Genomic DNA, 18,639 nt, shown 5'->3' on the forward strand with positions numbered 1-18,639 from the left:
TTCGCCAGCTTCAGAGTTTGTTGTTCGTTTGTTTGTTTTCATCTATTTTCAAACACCACTTCCAGTCTTTACTGGGTGGTTTCAGCAAGTAGAAACCTTCTCTCATCTGTCTCCAGGTTGAAGGGATTACAGCCAGAATTTCAGCTATGCTGGATTGGAACTGGTTACAAGTCTGTCATTGGGTCTACCCTGGGGTCTGCGGTTGGTGGTCTTCTAATTAGGGGCTCAGGTGAGTGTGGGTCCCGTCTGGTCCCTGGGTGGATAGGACTCTGGTACTTTGGTAGGGTGACAGTGAGACAAGTGTCTGTTTCAGAGTCCTCAGTTGGGTCCCACAGCCTCTGACAAGACGTGCAGATGGGTGTGGGTCCCACCAATTTCCTGGGAGGGCTGCTCTCTAATCACTGGATGTACCCTGTGGGCAGGATTAGCTCTGGACTATCAGCCAAGAAGCACTGGAACAGAGCTCTTGGGCTATATCAGGTTTCATAACCAAGCTTGAAGTCTGCAGATGTGGCTCTGGAGGCAGGGAAGGGTGTGTCACCCATCAGGTCCCGGAGGGGGCTGTACTGGTCCCTGTCTGTGGCTGTAGGGGCTGGAGCTGAGTACAGAGCCATCTTTGGATCGCCTGGAGGCATCTACAGATGGGGGTGTCTTCCACCTGGTGTCTAGGGTGGAAGGGCTGCTCACAGACTACAGCTGGGAGGGACTAGAACTGAGTGTAAGGCATCTTCAAGATCTCTGGGTGTGGAGCTGGAGTACTCCTGGGCCAGCTCATAGACTGGCTGGGAGGGCTGGAACTAAGCATAGGGCCCTTTCAAGACCGCTTAGAGTGCAGAGAGGCAGACAGGGGTGCCTCCTGCCTGGTCCCTGGGCTGCCAGGTCTGTCAGTGCACCACAGCTTTGATAGGGCCGGTTCCAAATATAGGACCCTTTCAGAATGCTGGGGATTGCAGACATGAGTGTCTCCCTTGGGGAGGACCCTCAGGGCTTCCAGCAAAGTGCGGCTGTAATGGGGCTGAACGCGCAGATAAGGTCCTTTCTGGATCTCCATGGGAACAGATAGGAGTCCATCCTGGTCCCTGCACCACAGGACTGTTCATAGACTGTGGCTGTAACAGGCTGGAGCCCAGTTACAGGGACCTTTCAGATCCAGAGTCTGCCCAAGTTTGGAGGGCTTATTTCCAGGGGTTGGTGGCTGGATGGTGGTTCAAAGAGGCTGGGCACTTCGTAGGCCACATCAGGGCCCCCAGCCAGGACAGAGGTCTGCATGCCTATTACCTGGTGCATGGGTGGGCATGACTCCTTCTGTGTCCCCGGCATACGGTACCGGGCTATAGTTGAGTTTTCAGGAGTAGAGAGCTATTTCCAGGTCTGTAGCTGTGCCCACGGGTCAGCGAGGCAGCCGCCTGGGTCTGCCTTCGGGCTTCTAAAAGCCACGCTCCTCCCTCTGGACTCCAAAATTCCTCCCCTGAATCCCAAAGCTCCCATAAGGGCACTTTTGTCTGTCATTGGATGTTAAATTATGATTGTGGAAGGCAAATTTGTATTATAAAAGGCAAATGTGTATTGCATTATAAAAAGAGGGGGGGGGGGAGGGACATATTTGGCCATCTTGTTGACACCACTCCTCTGTTTTTAAATGTCAGTCAACAAACTTGAACTGAGCATTTATCTAGGACAGAGCATTTGATAGGCCCTGAAAATACAAAGGCACGCACTCCTATTCCTTAAGAAGTGTGGTTTTCTGCTCTTTTCCATAAGACTATAAATTCTTTTAGGAGAGTCATTATACCTTCCCATAGAGTATAATAAAATAATAAGAGTATAGTAGATGTGCAATAATTGCTCCTGCTCTTTGTTTATAACAGATATGGGCAAGGCTACCCTGCTAATGAATTAGCACACATTTATGATTGATGATCTTAGAAAAATTCATGAAACAGGTAACCCATGACATTTTCATGTTAGCTTATGTACTACTAAATCTTCATCAAGAATACAGATGACCTTCAATTCAGCCAACACTCACTAAAGACAGTCTTGAATAAGGCCTTATGCAACCATGGTGGAATGAACTGGTTTAGCGATTACCCTTGCCTTCAAGGAGAAGAGAATCTAGTACAGAAATACGAATTTTGACACCTAAAATAACACTAAATGTTTAATGCTCTAGTAGAGTCAAAAGAGATACTTGAAGGCAGCCTGGGTGGCTCAGTGGTTTAGTGCCGCCTTCAGCCCAGGGTGTGACCCTGGAGACCGGGATCGAATCCTACATCGGGCTCCCTGTGAGGAGTCTGTGTCTCCCTCTGCCTGTGTCTCTGCCTCATTTTCTCTCTGTGCACATACTCTCGTGAATAAATAAATAAAATATTTTTTAAAAAGAGAGAGAGATACTCGAGAAGGCACAGGTAAAAGGGACAATCTATTAGGCCAGGTCCAAGAAGGAAGTTTTGTGGCAAATGCAGTCTGTGAGCCCTTACCTGAAAGGGGCAGTGTTGAGGAGCAGTTAAGTCCTTGGACTTTTAAGAACTTTCTATGACTGCATTTAAATTCTCGCTCAGAAGTTACCGAATTTGGGTAAGTCGCTATTCCTCTCCAGACCTCCGTGTTCTCACCCATGCCATGGAGACCATGGTAGCCCACCCACCTACAGTAGAGTGGACTTAATGTTAAAATAAGACACTATATTAGGTGCTTATCACAATATCTAGTATATATTGAGAACCAAATAAATGGAACCTATTGATGTTGTTTTAAACTGAAACATCTTACCAGTCAGTCTATCTTATATTTTTCCTTTATATGTTGCAAGACCTTTGCCCCTCTAGCATTGTGCTAGGATCAGAGAAGAAAATATCAGACAAAGGCCATTTCTCTTACATCGGCAAACCGATGCAGAAGAGAGGAGTTAAGAAAATAACCCAAGGAAACCTCTCCACAGGAGATTCCCAACTCAGTTTGTGGGTCTTATGGATGTTCAGAACACATCTCAAAGTTGAAGTTGTAAGGATTTAGCTTTCTTGAATCAAAGAGAAACTCAAAACTGTTTAGCATTCAGAAACCAACTCCAGCTGTTTCCTCTTGGAACAAGATATTCACCTTCTCCTTCTGTTATCTTGATGGCCTTTGTCCCACTTTGATGGTGTGTCTGTTAGTCTGGGTCATCTCCTCTGTCTCCTGCACAATGCCAGAACACTGCTGGAATTCATTAAAAGTTGCAACAACTGGGACCTTGGTCATTTGAAATTTCCAAAAATTTGAACATACTTATTCAACTTTGCTTTCCCTTTATTTATAGAGAGAAGCAATGCTAAAGATAGTGCCTCGCCATTCATTCATTCATACATTCATTAAGTCATTACACAAAATGAGCCTCAGATGGAACAAAGCTTACCAACATTGACATAGCATGGCGGAGTTTGCAAAATGTCTCACATGTTTAAATTTCAGTGTTATTGTTTACATCTCACTATTTTAAGACAGTAAGGACAGGACGTTTATTACCCCATCATTTCTGCCATTTCCGGCACATAACAGGCGCCCACTGTGTAAACACATATATGTGTACATGTGTATCTATACTTGTCTCAACCGACAATGGAAAAATCAGCTAAATTCTCTAAGTCTCGGTCATCATGCCTGCAAAAAGAAAAATTCAGTAACGACATCTCCCTCTTGGGACCATTCTGAAGATTCAATAAGAATTTACAGGACATTCCAAGAACTGTGCCTTGCTTTCAACTGGCTGTAAATCCAAACACTCCGAAGAAAATAAGAACTTTGAAACAAGGTAGATCAAATGCTTTACTGATGTGTAGCCCCATGATTAGTATGAACAAGAAAAAGCCAAGCGACTTTAAAAATACAGAATTGTTCCAAATCAGTTTAGTGATCTAATGGAAGGTAGAAACCTAACTATAAAAAAGATGCGTAGAAATTGGTTGGAAGTGTTCTTCAGTGGAGATATAGAGCAGTCATCACACTCGCTCTGCGTGGGAAGGAATATTCTCTGGCCTAAAAATATCATCTGCTGGTTGAAGTTGCGGGTGTGTGCCACTTATGGAGATGGATACTCAGGGTCTATTAAACTGAAGCAATTAAGTATCTGCATCCTATAGACTCATCTGCCTTGCTTCAATCCTGTGCTGATGAGGGATGCTTCCTGCTAATTTATCTTTCTACTTATTGGGCCTATTGGGAGAAAATGTACCACCCAGGCTGACATAAAACTCAATTTACGTTAGATTTATATTTCTCAGTGTAAATTAGTACATTGTTATTCTGGTTTTATTCATAGGTCTCTTCTAAGCTTCGTTAGTGTGAACCACCATTCCTGAATCTGATAAAACTCCAAAACACTTTTAAGAATGAGTCTCTGAGATTGGCCAATCAAGGGAAGGTCTCTGAATGGATTTTGACCCGCCAAGGTTGTGGCGCCCCTTGGGGACTTGCATGACCAGGCAACTGACCTTTGCCAACTGAGCTCCTCTGATGTCTTTACTTTTAAACTCAAGCGGCACTTAACGGGTAGTTGTTGTATTTTCTATTTCTGTAGTTTACTTTTTCTTGCCGTCCTATCAGTAAGAAATTTCATTCAATGGGAATAAAGTTATCTACCCAAGATTATATAGCCAGAAATTCTGCTCTGGAAGGGAGAGTCTAGAAACATGACTGGCTTTCAGGGGTTCAAGAGAAAAGGGAGCTTTAAAAGGTACTCTTTCTCCCTTTTGTAAGTTATAAGATGTGAATAAGAAATCTGTTTGATTCCTCAGATGAAGAGGGAGTAGATTCCTTGATTTCTTCTGTCTAATTCTGTTACCCAATTCAGAGAAATTCTTTTTAAAGAGAAAAAGAACCTGAATATCTATCTAATGATTCTAAACTCCATTTCTTACAATATCCTTTCTTCTCCTTTCAGGAATGCATTTCTATTGAGGACAGAAAAAGATGGTGCGTCATTGTATCAAATGAGTCAGATGACATGATTATTTACATTAAAAATCCTAAGTAATTAAAAAAATAGCTCTTAGAGTGAGTAAATGAATTAAAGCAAGGTTTAGGATAAAAGAGTAATCCAAAAATCAATAGAATTTTTATACACTATAACAAAAAAAAAGGAATTTAAAATAAAACAGTTATATTTACAATGGGATCATTTAAAGAAAAATTGGGAATACTTCCAATAAGAGTTATGTAGGAGCTATGCACAGAAACCTACACAACACATATGAGGTTAATTAAAGAACACCTATAATAAGATATAAACAAGATATAACATGTTCATGCACTGGAAAGCTCAATATTGTTAAGATGTCGATTCTCCTCGAGTAATTCCAGCAGATTGTTTCATAGAAGTTGACAAGCTGATTCTAAATTTATATGGAAGTATAAGGGATCAGGAATGTAACAGTCTTGAAAAAGAATAAAGTTACAAGACTTCTACTACTTAATTTCAAAACTCACTATAATACTGTAGTAATCAAGATGGTGCAATGGTAAAATTACGATTAGCATATGGGTCAGTGGAACAGAATAAAGAACCTAAACCATTACAACAAAGGCAACAAAGGAATCCAATGTAGAAGACAGAGACAGACAGACAGATGCTTTCCCCCAAGAAACGGTGCTGGCATAATAAGAAATTCATTTTTAAAAAAATCAATTCCTACTTCACATTATACACAGAACTTAGCTTATGAAGAATCACAGACCTAAACATAAGAGCAAAAATACAATAAAGCTTTTGTAGGGAAACAAGAGAATATCTTCAAGACTTGCAGGTGAACAAAGGTCTTTTAGACAGCAACAAAAAGGAAATAACCATGAAAGATGAAAATGATCAATTAGATATCATCATTTAAAACAGGGTAATTAAAACAGGGGTAATTGGGTGGTGCAGTCGGTTAAGCATCAGCTCCTGGTTTCAGCTCAGGTCATGATCTCTGCACTCATCAGAGAGTCTGCTTGAGATTCTCTCTCCCTCTCTCTCTCTCTGCTCCCCCATAGCCTGCTTCACCCCGTGCATGCATGCTTTCTCTCCTTCTCTCTCTAAAACAAATAAATAAACCTTTAAAAAATAAGACTTCTATATATCATCAGACTCCACTATAAAAATGAATAGCAATCCAATAAAAATGAGAAAAAAATAGATATTTTACAAAAGAAAATACACAATTGGCCAATAAGCACAGGAAAAAGTTCTCAACAACATTAGTAATCAAGGATTAAAAACTCAAAACACTAAGATTCTATGATATATCCACTAGAATGACTAAAATTAGAAAGAGTGACAACACCAAAGGCTGGTGTTATTGCAGAGCAAGTGGAACTGTTTTATATATATATATATATATATATATATATATATATATATATATATGGGAATATAAATGTTATAATTATTTTTAAAAACTCTGCATTTTCTTTCAATAGTGAACATATTCCTATACCTACCCTCTCACTCAGCAATTCCATTTCTGAGTATATACCCAGAAGAAATGAAAACCTATGTTCGCATAAAGACTTGTACGAGAATTTCCTGAGAGCTTTAGTCCTAAAAGCTCCAAACTGGAAGCAGTGCACATGTGTATCGAGTAGGAGAATGGATAAAACCGGTATTTGCTCACCAGTAAAATGAAATGAAGTATCATGCAACAGTATGGGTGATTCTCAAAACATCTTTCTGCGTGAAGAAAGCTTTATACAAAAGAGCACATACTGTGTAACTTCATTCATATGAAATTGTAATAAAGGCAAACAAATCTAGAGAGAAGCATAATGAAGATATTGGCTGTCTCTGCAGCATGGGGAGAGAGATTGCCTGGTAAATGCCATGAGAGGGCTTTCCGATGGAGTAACACAATACTTTAATCTGGATAAGGGTTTGATCACAGAGGTATATAAAATTGTGCACTTTGTTGTATGTACATCTTACATCAAAATTATAAATAAATATCAAACTCTGATAATGATTTGCATGCTAAAGCATTTAGGTGAAAACATATGGGTATCTTCAATCTATTTTGAAATGTGCTAAAAATAAGATAGATGGGAAAAGGGATGGACAGACATTTGATAAAGCAAGTATGATAAAATATTAATGGTACAATAGCGGCGTTAGGTATATGGGTATTTACTGAAAATCCTTCCACGTTTACTACATGCTTCCAATTTTTCATAACAAAATGTTGGGAGAAAGTAAGCCCTAGCCTAGAAGCCTGCTTGCAGGGTATAGTCCAAACCTCTTAGCATGACGGATGATGAGCTAACCTAGATGAGCTAAACTGGATTCAGTCCAGGTTTATGTGGGTGGCAGTACTGTGGTTGTAGAAGGAAGATTCATTCATTCAAAGTAGCACAAGTAACTGGTGAGTATGTATGTATGGTAATGGGATGGAGGCATGGAGGCAGGGTAGGGAAGCTTTAAGCATAGTTACAGTATCCAAAGATAGGATATAATGCACAGTAAGGGCAAGGTTTTGGAATTGAAGATCCTGTCTCTTCTCTTTCTATTCCCATTTCTTCTCTTTTCTGAGCTCTTCCCAGGTTGGTTGGTTGATTTGTTTGTTTGGCTTTTGACCCATTTTTCTCCCTTCCCTGTGGCTTCCTCTTATTCTCAGTACAATCCTATCACTACTAGGAATGAGGTCAACTCTGACCTTGAAGTTCTGTGACCTCCTAGCTTGAGAACAAACCACCAACAGTAACTCCCTTCCACTGCCCTCACACTCCCCAAATTACTCTCCATTCAAGCATCTTCCTGTTTTGCATCAACTAATTTCTCTTCCTGGGACACAATGATCACCATCCCAGTCTGCTCCAACCTCTTACCTGGAAGACAAAATCCTCTCATCTCCAGGGACCTACATTCATATTCTTTACCCAGTGAGCTAAGATTTTGGTATCATTAATTTTATCTCAAGGAACAACATTCTGTGTGGAGAATATTTATAAAAAAATGATGAAATAATCATTAAGTACAGCTCCTTAGGAACAAAGAAACATAGTTTAGGCACTGGAAGATGTGCAGATGCTGTATTAGCCCTATTAACTCTCTTGGGCCTTGACCCACTCATGGCTTTCACTTTTTGAAGGCAGTACTGACTCATGATATTTTAGTCCTGACTTCTTCCAGAATGCTTAACTCTTCTTGGGTCACGTGTTTGCAAAAATCAGGGAGGAAATGTAATTGGTTCACATATCTCTGTCTCCCTAGTGTCCCCAAACAAGTCTAAGAAAGGCATACTTATGATTTAAATATAAAAATGGCATTGAGTTATTACTTATATCTAGGTTGGAGAGATTAATCATAAGCAATGGAAAGTGAATTACTGAGAGAATGACTATATATTGGTTGGTATGTATATGACAAAAGCTGAAGAATACTAGTAGAACAGTAAATGACATCCTAGTTCAATGCCTACTAAATATCTTCAACTCGGGGTACCTGGGAGCTGAGTCAGTGAAGCATCTGCCTTTGGTTCAGGTCATAATCTCAGAGTTCTGGGATCTAGTCCTGTGTTGGGCTCTCTGCTCAGTGGGGAGTCTACTTTTCCCTCTCCCTCTGCTCTTCCTCCCAACTCATGCTCTCTTTCTCTCTCCTACCTCAAATAAATAAATAAAAATCTTATAAAATAAAATAAATAATAAAATAAAATAAAATAAAATAATAAAATAAAATAAATAAAATAAAATAAAATAAAATAAAATAATAAAATAAAATAAAAAACATCTTCACCTCAACATAACAGAACTAGGCCTTGAAGTTTAATCAAGACACTTCTAATTACTGGAACTTCAAGTCTCCTGAATCATAGGCCCAGAAATATAGAATGTTAGTTAGCAATACAAAGTAAAATTGTCTTATAAACTACATATTTTTCAAAGTATTTGCATTATAATATTTAAAAAAAAAAAAAGATGAGAATCACCAATTGGCCAAACAGACATCTGCTTAAGGAATAACCAAGGCAAGGGACTGAAGATCTGACTCCTACAGGAAGAGGATAGGAGAATAACCCGGCTTTTGAAGCCTGACTTACAGGATACCAAGTCCCCTACAGCCTCAGAGTAGTGTCTGTGTATTTCAATACAGCACTAAAAGTATTATTCTCACTACTGATCTCTTAAACATTACATTCTAACCAAACTGAATTCTCTAAGCATGTTGTGCTTGCCCTGCCCACACATTTAACCAAGTCTCTTTGCTCTGCTGTACAGCAGTCCTCTGTCACCTCCTCAGTTCCTGATAATACACTTCTCACCTCCCTTTCTGTCTCCTCTAGTGTTGTACTTGGGCCTTTCATACATAATAATTTTTCACCTCACATTTCTTGCAAGAAGTACACAGGGTCAGCTTTGTCTGTACTCCCTACAGTTCTTAGCACAATGACTGCCACACAGTAGAAAATCAATGAGTATATTAGCCAAATAATAATGCCTTTTTATGCTCTCATATTTACCTGCTATTTTGAAGATTCTCTTCAATAGAATTACCCAAATTAGGTTTGCAATGTGGGCTTCATTCATTTCTGTCTTTATTGCCAGTAATTATTGAGTTAAAAAAAAAAAACAACTGTACTTAGGTTGAGGAAATAAATTCCAATAACCTAACAACTAATGGCCAAATAACTCCCAGGAGGTTAGGTTATACCATTTTGTGGGAAATATCATCTCCTCTCATTTACCTTGGCTGAATGGAATCGTTCAGGTTGCTTACCTGCTGCCTACAGACATTTTTGTTTTTCTTGAGAATGAGTTCATGATTATGGTAGGATGGGAATTTAGAGAGGGGAAGTGTAAAGACTGGGTAGGGCTCAGTAATTTTAGATGTCTGCAATCTAATAATGTCCATGAAAGTGCTTTGAGCTATTTAAAATACTAACTGTATCATTATATTTCTGTCTCAGCTTTTGGTGTAGGTCTAGAGCTAAAGCATTCAAAAGGTATCTCTTTTCTTTTAAAAGGTCTCCAAGATCTATTTAATTCTAACTCCAATAATAGCACAATTTCATTATTGAATATCCTTTGCTGTCAAGAACTACTTCATTTTTACTTTAACCTATTTTTGTTGCAACCTAGACATTTGCATGTCCCTTTTCAAATCCAAATCTTAGTTCTGTAAGGCTTGAAGCCAGTTGTGATGCATAAAATACCTTCCCTCGCTTCCTGCCATCTTCCTTCTATTCTTTTTTTTCTGGCTAGACCACACTTATGTTTAAAACTCAGTGTAAGTATTTAAGCCTCCAAAATGCCTACACTAATCCTTCAGAGCCATATTAATGTGCTGTGCCCACCATTGCACACTGTCTCATGACATCTACCTAAAGCATACATTCTAATATCATTCTCATTTCCCCCATTCGTCTATCAGTCCCTTAAAAACAGGCCTCATATATTATACATTTTTGTATCCTGAGGGCCTGGAAGACAACCAAATGATTGTTTTTTGATGGCACAGTGGATAGTAGAAGCATACTCCAGCCCCTAGTCCAGGAAAATGGGCAAGCATACATAAAAGGGAGAAGCTTATGTCCTAAAATTCAGGAAAAGATTCTCATTCTAGCAAGAAACCGAGAACCAAGTTAAAAAAAAAAATCCACAGGCTGTCTGGGTGGCTCAGTCAGTTAAGTGTCCAACTCTCAATTTCTGCTCAGGTTATGATCTCAGGGTTGTGAGACTGAGCCTGGCATCAGGCTCTGCACTGGGCATAGAGCCTTCTAAAGATTCTCTCTCTCCCTCTCCCTCTGCCTCACCTCCTGCCCTCTGGAAAAAAAAAATCCACTTATTCCAATAACCATTCATGATTAAAATAAAAATAAAGTCCTTAGCAAATTAGAAATAAATAAAAAGGATCTACAAACATCTGAAAGCTAATATCACATGTGATGGTGAAAGACTGAGTGTTTTCCCTCTCAGATTGGCATCAAGATGAGGATGTCCACTCTAATCATTCTTATTCAACATGATACTGGTAATTCTAGCCACTGCAATCAGGCAAGAAAAAAAAACAAAAGGCCTGCATATTTACTTAAAAGGAAGAAATAAAACCGCCCTTATTTGCAGATGATTGTCTATTTTGAAAAGCCCAAAGAATCTACAAAAACTTCTAGAACAAATCAATGCCACACACAAAAACAAATCACAATAAATCACTTTGTTATACACTAACAATGAACTTATGGAAACCAAAATTTAAGATATAATACTATTTGCAATCATTTCAAAGTAGATGAAATATGTACGTTTGAACATGCTTCATTGAGAAAAATGCTGGGGAATGATTCTGATTGTCCAGGGTGGGGTCACGTGTACATCTCTGAATCAAACGAAGGACTAGAAAACTGGGTTATATGATTGGTTCAGCCTTGGTCACATGCCTACAGAGTGAACAGGATTGAGAGATACTGGGGTTAACAGCTTTTAGTAGAACTATATTATTGGGTTAGGAGATGTTGCCTCAAAATAACAGAAATACTCTTTCAGACTCTACCTAATGAAAAAAGTGATAAATACTGGCTAATCCACTATTCCTAAATGTCCAACATGACCACTACACCTGATTCTCATTTCCCCAAGACTATCAGATATTAGCCCCAGAAATCAGTGGGTAGAAACTAAACAGATGGGGCTGGCCCTGACAGAGATTTGTACTGGCACTATGAGGCCATGAAATATTCCATTAAGCAAATGAGGTTGGAAAGAAATTGGTTTGGTTGCAGAATGTGACTAAAAGATTTGGAAAATAATTGGGTTATATTTTGTTCAGCATTTCCATCAGTTGGCTTATTTCTTAATAGGCAACAGCAAAGAACTCTTGATAATCTAAGCAAAATAGAATTACTGGGAAGTATATCCAGAAATTTGCCATTCCTGCGGATATCTGCAGGGTCATGTTTAGATCAAGGATGAAGCCTGCTGCAATGGCTAGCCATCAGGAGTATAGCAACTGTCTAGAATCAGGAAGAGTCTCATGAGAATTTTGTATCGTAATTCCTAGCTTCTGACTCTTCTCACCATCCTGGAGTAAAGTGCTCAAATATAAAACCGTAAGAGCCAACGTCTAGTTGGTTGAGTTTCAATCTTACGTCTATTCTGTATGTGAGTGAAGGGGGAAGGGTGTCTAGCTTCTGGAGCTTCTCCAGAGAAAGATGGTCAGCCTGAATTATCTGCTGTATTAATTTTCTATTGCTGTGTGAAAAGTTACTGCAACCCAGCAGCTTAAAACAACACCCAGTTCTGTAGGTTTGAAGTCTCTGCGGGCTCACTGGGTTTTCAATTCAGGGTCTCTCAAGGCCAAAATCAAGCTGTTTCAAGGCTGTGCTCTTATCTGGAGTCTCTGGGGAAGAATCTGCTTCCAAGCTCATTCAGGTTGTTGGCAGACTTCTGTTCCTTGAAGCTGGATGTATGAGGTCACGAGATTCTAAGCTAGGGGTCACTTTGAGCTCTTAGAGAGTACTTGCCAGCCCTTACATGTGCCCATCTCCATTTTCAGGCCAGCAAAGACACATCCAATCCTTCTCACACTTTCAATCTTTTGACTTTTTGACCAAATGTAGTGGTAGCAGAAGATAACTTTTAAAGGAATCCTATGATTAGAATAGACCCACCTAGATTATTTTCCTGTTTTAAAAATACAAAGATTAGTACTTTAATTACATCAGCAAAAAAAAAAAAAAAAACCTATTGCCATCTAAAGTAACATAATCATGATAATTGCATCAGGGAGCAATCTAGAATTCTCCCTACCAATACTCAAAATGAATGTGATGGGGAAAAAAAGAAATGGATACAATGGTGATGAGAAGATGCTGCCAAAGAATACTGAATTTCTCTTAGGAAGGAAGATTTCCTAGCAGCCAAAAAAAGCAGTTAAAGTCATCAATATCTACCACATGTCTAAACTTCATTTTTGAAATGGGCATTTTGAAAGGGCAATATGTTTTTGATTGATGTATACAAACATAAACATGCAGGTATGTGTTTTACAACAATAATAAAAAAAAATACACTCTAATAAGTACTGTTCTTTTGTTGGTATGCAAAGTGATTTAACTCATGAGAAGCCCAAGGGACTTGGTGGTAATGTAATGGACCAGTGAACAAGGAGTCAGGTAACCTGGATTCAATTCTCTGCTCTAATAATAATGCACTCTATAACCTTGAATAAATCACTGGCTTTCCCTAGGACTATTTCTTGAACTTTAAAACAAGAGAAAATGGTAAAGCCATTTTGAAATGGAAAATGGTAAAGCCACTTTGGGCGACAGTTTGACAGTTTCTTACAAAACTAAATAGACTATTACCATATGATCTGGCTATTATGCTCCTTAGTATATACCCAAATTAGTTGAAAATTTATATCCACATAAAACCTGTACAGGAAAACTTATAGAAATTTTATTCATAATTACCCAAACTGAAAGCAACCAAGATGCCCTCAATAGGTGAATGGATAAACAAACTAAGATATGGTTATCCAGTGGAATATTAATTAGCAATTAAAAGCTAGCAAGCTACAAAAAAAAAAAAAAAAAAAAAAAAAACATGGAGGAAACTTAAATGCATTTGGCTAAATGAAAGAAGCCAATTTGAAAAGTCTGTGTACTATATGATTCCAACTGTATGATATATTGCAGGGAAAAGCAACAACTATGGAGACCATAAGGAGATCAGAGACTGCCAGGGCTCAGAGAGAAAGATAACTAAGTAAAGCACAGAGGATTTTTAGGGTAATGAAACTATTCTAAATGATACTGAAATGATGGATACATGTTTTATATGTTTATCAAAATCCATAGAATGTACAATACCAAGAGTGAACCTTAATACAAACTATAGACTTTAGTTAATTAATGTATCAATATTGGCTCATCAGTGTACCACATTAATGCAAGATGTCACCAGCAGACATAACTGCAGATGTAGGAGATGGAATATATGTGAACTCCCTGTACTTCTCACTCCTTTCTTTCCTGTAAACCTAAACCTACTAAAAACAATTAAGCCTATAAAAATGTTTTAAAAGTTTTAAAAATTAAAAAAAAGAAAAAAAAGAAAAGTTTTAAAAATTAATAAAAATGTAAATTAAAATAATAAGATAATTGGGCTAAATTATCTCTGTGTGTATTTCCAACTCTAACATCACATTACGCTGAAAAGGTCTTATGTTTTAAAACTTAGATGTAGGATGGCCTGTGCTTCACCGATTAAATTAAATTATAGGGATACCTCACTGGCTTAGTCAGTAGAACATGAGACTCTTAATCTTGGGGTTGTGAATTCAAGCCACATTAGGGGGAGAGGTTACTTAAAAAATTTAAATAAATGAATATATACATACATATATAGAATACATATATAACTAGCTAATGCTAAAGAGGTGAAATTGGTACATACACAATTCTGGCGCTAGTGTAAATTTTTAATATCTCTTTGGGAAACAAGTCTGTACAATGAACCAAAGATATAAAATCATTGTAACAGACTATTAGGGATTAGCTTCTGGGTACTGTATCTAAAGAAATGGGTCAATTCTTTAAATTCAGCATTTGCTTAAAGGTGTTCATTGTGTCATTGTTTATACTAGAGGAAATATGAATATGACATAAAAGCCTCCTAAATGGAGAACTGTTAGATAAATTATAAAACATTAATGAAATGCGCTACAGACTTGTAGTCAGGAATGTGTATAAGGTAAAATATCATAAGTACATAAATATAAGTTATTAAAAATATATATGCTTGTATGTAAATTTTGGAGGTGAGTACATGAATTCAAGTAAGTCATCTCAAACTTTCTAAATTTTAACTTAAATTAAAAAGAATCTCTTCTGCTTTCATTTTTCAAAAGCTTTTTTTTTTTTTTTTTCTTCCCACTATTAGCGAGAACACACTGTCCGGTATCAATTAGTGCATTTAAAATCTTTGTAGAGGGGCACCTGGGTGGTGCAGTTGGTTAAACATCTGACTCTTGGTTTCAGCTCAAGGCATGATCTTAGGGTCTTTAAATCAAGCCCTGTGTCAGGCTCTGCACTCAGAGTAGAGTCTGCTTGATATTCTCTCTCCTTCTTCCTCTGCACCTCCTTCTCTTTCTCTCTCCCTCTCAAAATAAGTAAATAATTCTTAAATAAAATAAAATATTCTCAGAATGAAAACAATGGCATATGGAGAAGTGGAGATACAAATTTATTGACACTACATTAAGGCTTCAAGCAACGCTCTTCTGAGACAATCTGGGATGGTAATTTGATGTTGTATTATTTTACTTTTCCAATTTTCTGATTTTTAGCCACAGTGCATTCTGTTCCAGTTTGGCTCAGATCATTTCACTTGTAGCTTCTGGGTCCCTCTCTACCATATTGTGGTAAACATCTATATTTTAGATTCTGCGTATCCAGAGATTTCCTTTAGTTTCTGTCTTGGCCTTGCTCTCTCTAGAATCAAACATCCCCAGGAACTTCTAGTCACCTACTTCCAGCTATCGTCCTCACTTCTGAAGGATTCTCATCACTGATCCTCTCCCAAACCCAGTCTGTATTCAGTATGCACAAAGAAGATTGTATTAGGGATGCCAAAATATGAAGCCATTATCAGCATGTGAACAACGGTCAAGATTTGGAAACCAGAGTGAAAAGGAAGTAGTAGGAACTACCGGACTAGCTACTGAAGTTGCTAAAGGAGGGAGCAACATAAGAACCATCCAAGAGTCCACAGCTGAATGAAACATTGGAAAGGAAAGCAGATAGCTCAGGATTAAGACTCTAATCATGTGTATCCTACAGAGGATTCAGATTCCTGGTAAATAGGTCCTAATACATATTACAGAGCTGGAAAGAAAATCCTAAAAGGGGTATAGACAGGTGAATGAGCCCATTGCCGTGAAGCATGGTACCCTAGGAAGTGGGTTCTCTGCAAACATTATCAGATAGTAAAAAAAATACCCCAGAGGTTAGCATACCAGACCTCCCATAATAATCTCCATGGCTAAACACAATCACCCATGTAACATTTGCATCGCAAATCAAATTCATTCTCCAGAAAACAAAGCCTAACAGATTGAAAATTTATTAGCATCTGCTGTGTTGTGATTATGGCTTTTAAAATGATTCACATCACATGTGTAAAATGCACAAATACATTTCACCATTGCAAAATACATGGCATTTTGGTCGTATATAATGAAAGATTTTATCTAACACAGGATGCTGCCTTTTTTTTATTGCTCCCTGCCAAGAGAATGCTTGGAATGCTTTTATTGGTTTAATATAATAATAAAATGAGATTGCACCCAATACGAAAGCCAGAAGGCCACCCATCTTGAAGGAGGCAGATTAATTGATTTCTCTGAGGACATAAACTACCCTTTTGTGAATTTAACTTTGAGAAAAAGTACTCTTTGAGTAATTACATTTTGAGGTGTCCATTCTCCAAACACAATTTTATTGTTACAAATGAAAAAATACCACCTCCACCCCCTACCTCCTCAGGAAACTGAAAGGACTATGTCTTTTCACTGAGCCCAAAGGATTTCCAAGGCCACCCACAACCATAGATGAGGCTGTGGGAGGTATCAGTAGAAGACTGAAAAAATAGCCCGGAGCTATAATATATATTTGGGTTTCACAAAGGCTAGGTAGCCTTTGTTTGTCAGTGAGTAAATCCATGGAAGATGCAGGTCCATAGTGGTTTAACGCTTAATGCTTTGTGTCTCTTGAAGGAAATTAAAACTGCAGAAGAAAATGGACTTTACTGAAATTAAGAGATTTTTATGAATTTATTTAAGTAAATATGAAGGAATGGGGACAGGTATCTAAGTGGTCCTGTAGCACATAGTAAGACTTCAACAAATAGTTGCCAAATGAACGTATGAATAAGTAGATGGTGTAGACCATAGAGAGAAAAGTGAATGAGGATTTATCCTGCTGGTGGTATAGGATAATTTCCCTGCTCCTGAAGTAGAGACGCAAGGCAGGATAACATCATGATTAAAAGCACAGCTTCTGAGGGCAGCCTGCAGGAGTTGAAATTACCAGCTCTGCGTCTTATTAACCATGTGACTTTAGAAACAATATTTAACCTCTCTGCGCCCCTCCTATTTGTGAAATAGAAAATATTAGTAACATCAAATATGATAACAGTATCTACTCTGGAAAGTGTGTGATGATGATGTGAGTTTATTTTAGGTGCTCTGAAAAGTTGTGACACATAGTAAACTCCAATGAGCATTAGCTATTATTATGTAGAAATTCTAGAACTCAGTTTGAAGCTGGATCTATTTCCTAACCCTCTTCCCGCCACTCTATCACATTAACTTCTTGTGAAGATATGTAATAGGTGACCCCTCAAATTATGCTTTGCAAACTTGAATGTTTCTATTTCTATCTTTTTAGAAGTGGTAGTCATAGAGCAGGAGTGGGGTCATTGAAGTTCAACATTTTACGAACTTCCAAAAGTATCAAAAATTTTTATTAAGATTTTATACAGAATCTTAACAAATTCAACATATAAAAATTGAACCTTCCTATTTTAAGTGGACGTAAAAGACCAGGAGCTTTATTTCAATGAGTTTTACCTTTGTCCCTTGGGATAACTTTTCAGAACCTTCCATGAAGGTTCAAACCTTCCATTTGCCTTTCTATCTGGAAAATGAGCAAGACAAATTCAATAGCTCCACTGAGAAAGTTGGTGCTCCCAATGGAAATGTGAAGTCTTATGCCATAGCAAGAACTACAAAAATGAAGAAACAGTAAAAAATTATAATGTACAATTAACCCTGTTGTACCTAAATGTGCTTTAAAAATCAATTTAAAAAAAGATTGTATTTATTTATTTATTTATTTATTTATTTATTTATTAGAGGGGGGCAGAGGATGAGGGAAAGGAAAAGGAGAAAGAACCTGAAGCAGAATCCATGCTAAGCTTAAAGCCCCACAAGGGGCTCGATCTCACAACCATGAGATCATGACCAGTGCCAAAACCAAGAGTCAGATGCTTAACCAACTGAGCCACCCAGGCACTCCTAAATATCAGTTTTGAATAGTATTTTAAAATAATGGTGCATATGAGGAGCTCTAAGCATCCTTAATAATTAACCACTTGTCCGGTTTATAGAAGTACTACATATTTTTTTTAAGTTATAAATGATCTCCTGACTTAACACTAAATTTTCTTGGGTTATTTGCATAGAAAATTATATTTTAAAACTTCATTCATTTTTCTAATAATTGTTTTGAATTAGCATCCTGTCTGACTTGTATCAACTTCCCTGCCTTCTGGGTCCAAGATTACAGGTCTTCATGGGTCCTGTAATCTAGTAATTTATGTCACTGAAATCATCTAGCTATCTTCCAGATTATATGGATTTTTTCTTCTTAGAAATACCTTTCCTTTGAACTCTATCAGCACATGGGTATCCCCTGTAGTCAACTGGAGTCACAACCGTATTTGGGGATTGTAATGTAGTGCGTTCCAGTAAGAAATACATATTTGGTCTTTATCCCTGTTTCAAGCTCCTAAAAGCCCTGGAACTTCTTAAGAGGTAAGTGACAGAGGTAAAATTGAAATTCATATAGACCCCTTTCAAGCACACCTGAGTTTATGTTAATGAGAGACTTTTGGAAAGCACCTAAGGCTCACAGC

The sequence above is a fragment of the Vulpes vulpes genome, chromosome 12, assembly GCF_048418805.1.
Source record: "Vulpes vulpes isolate BD-2025 chromosome 12, VulVul3, whole genome shotgun sequence".
NCBI lineage: Eukaryota > Metazoa > Chordata > Mammalia > Carnivora > Canidae > Vulpes > Vulpes vulpes.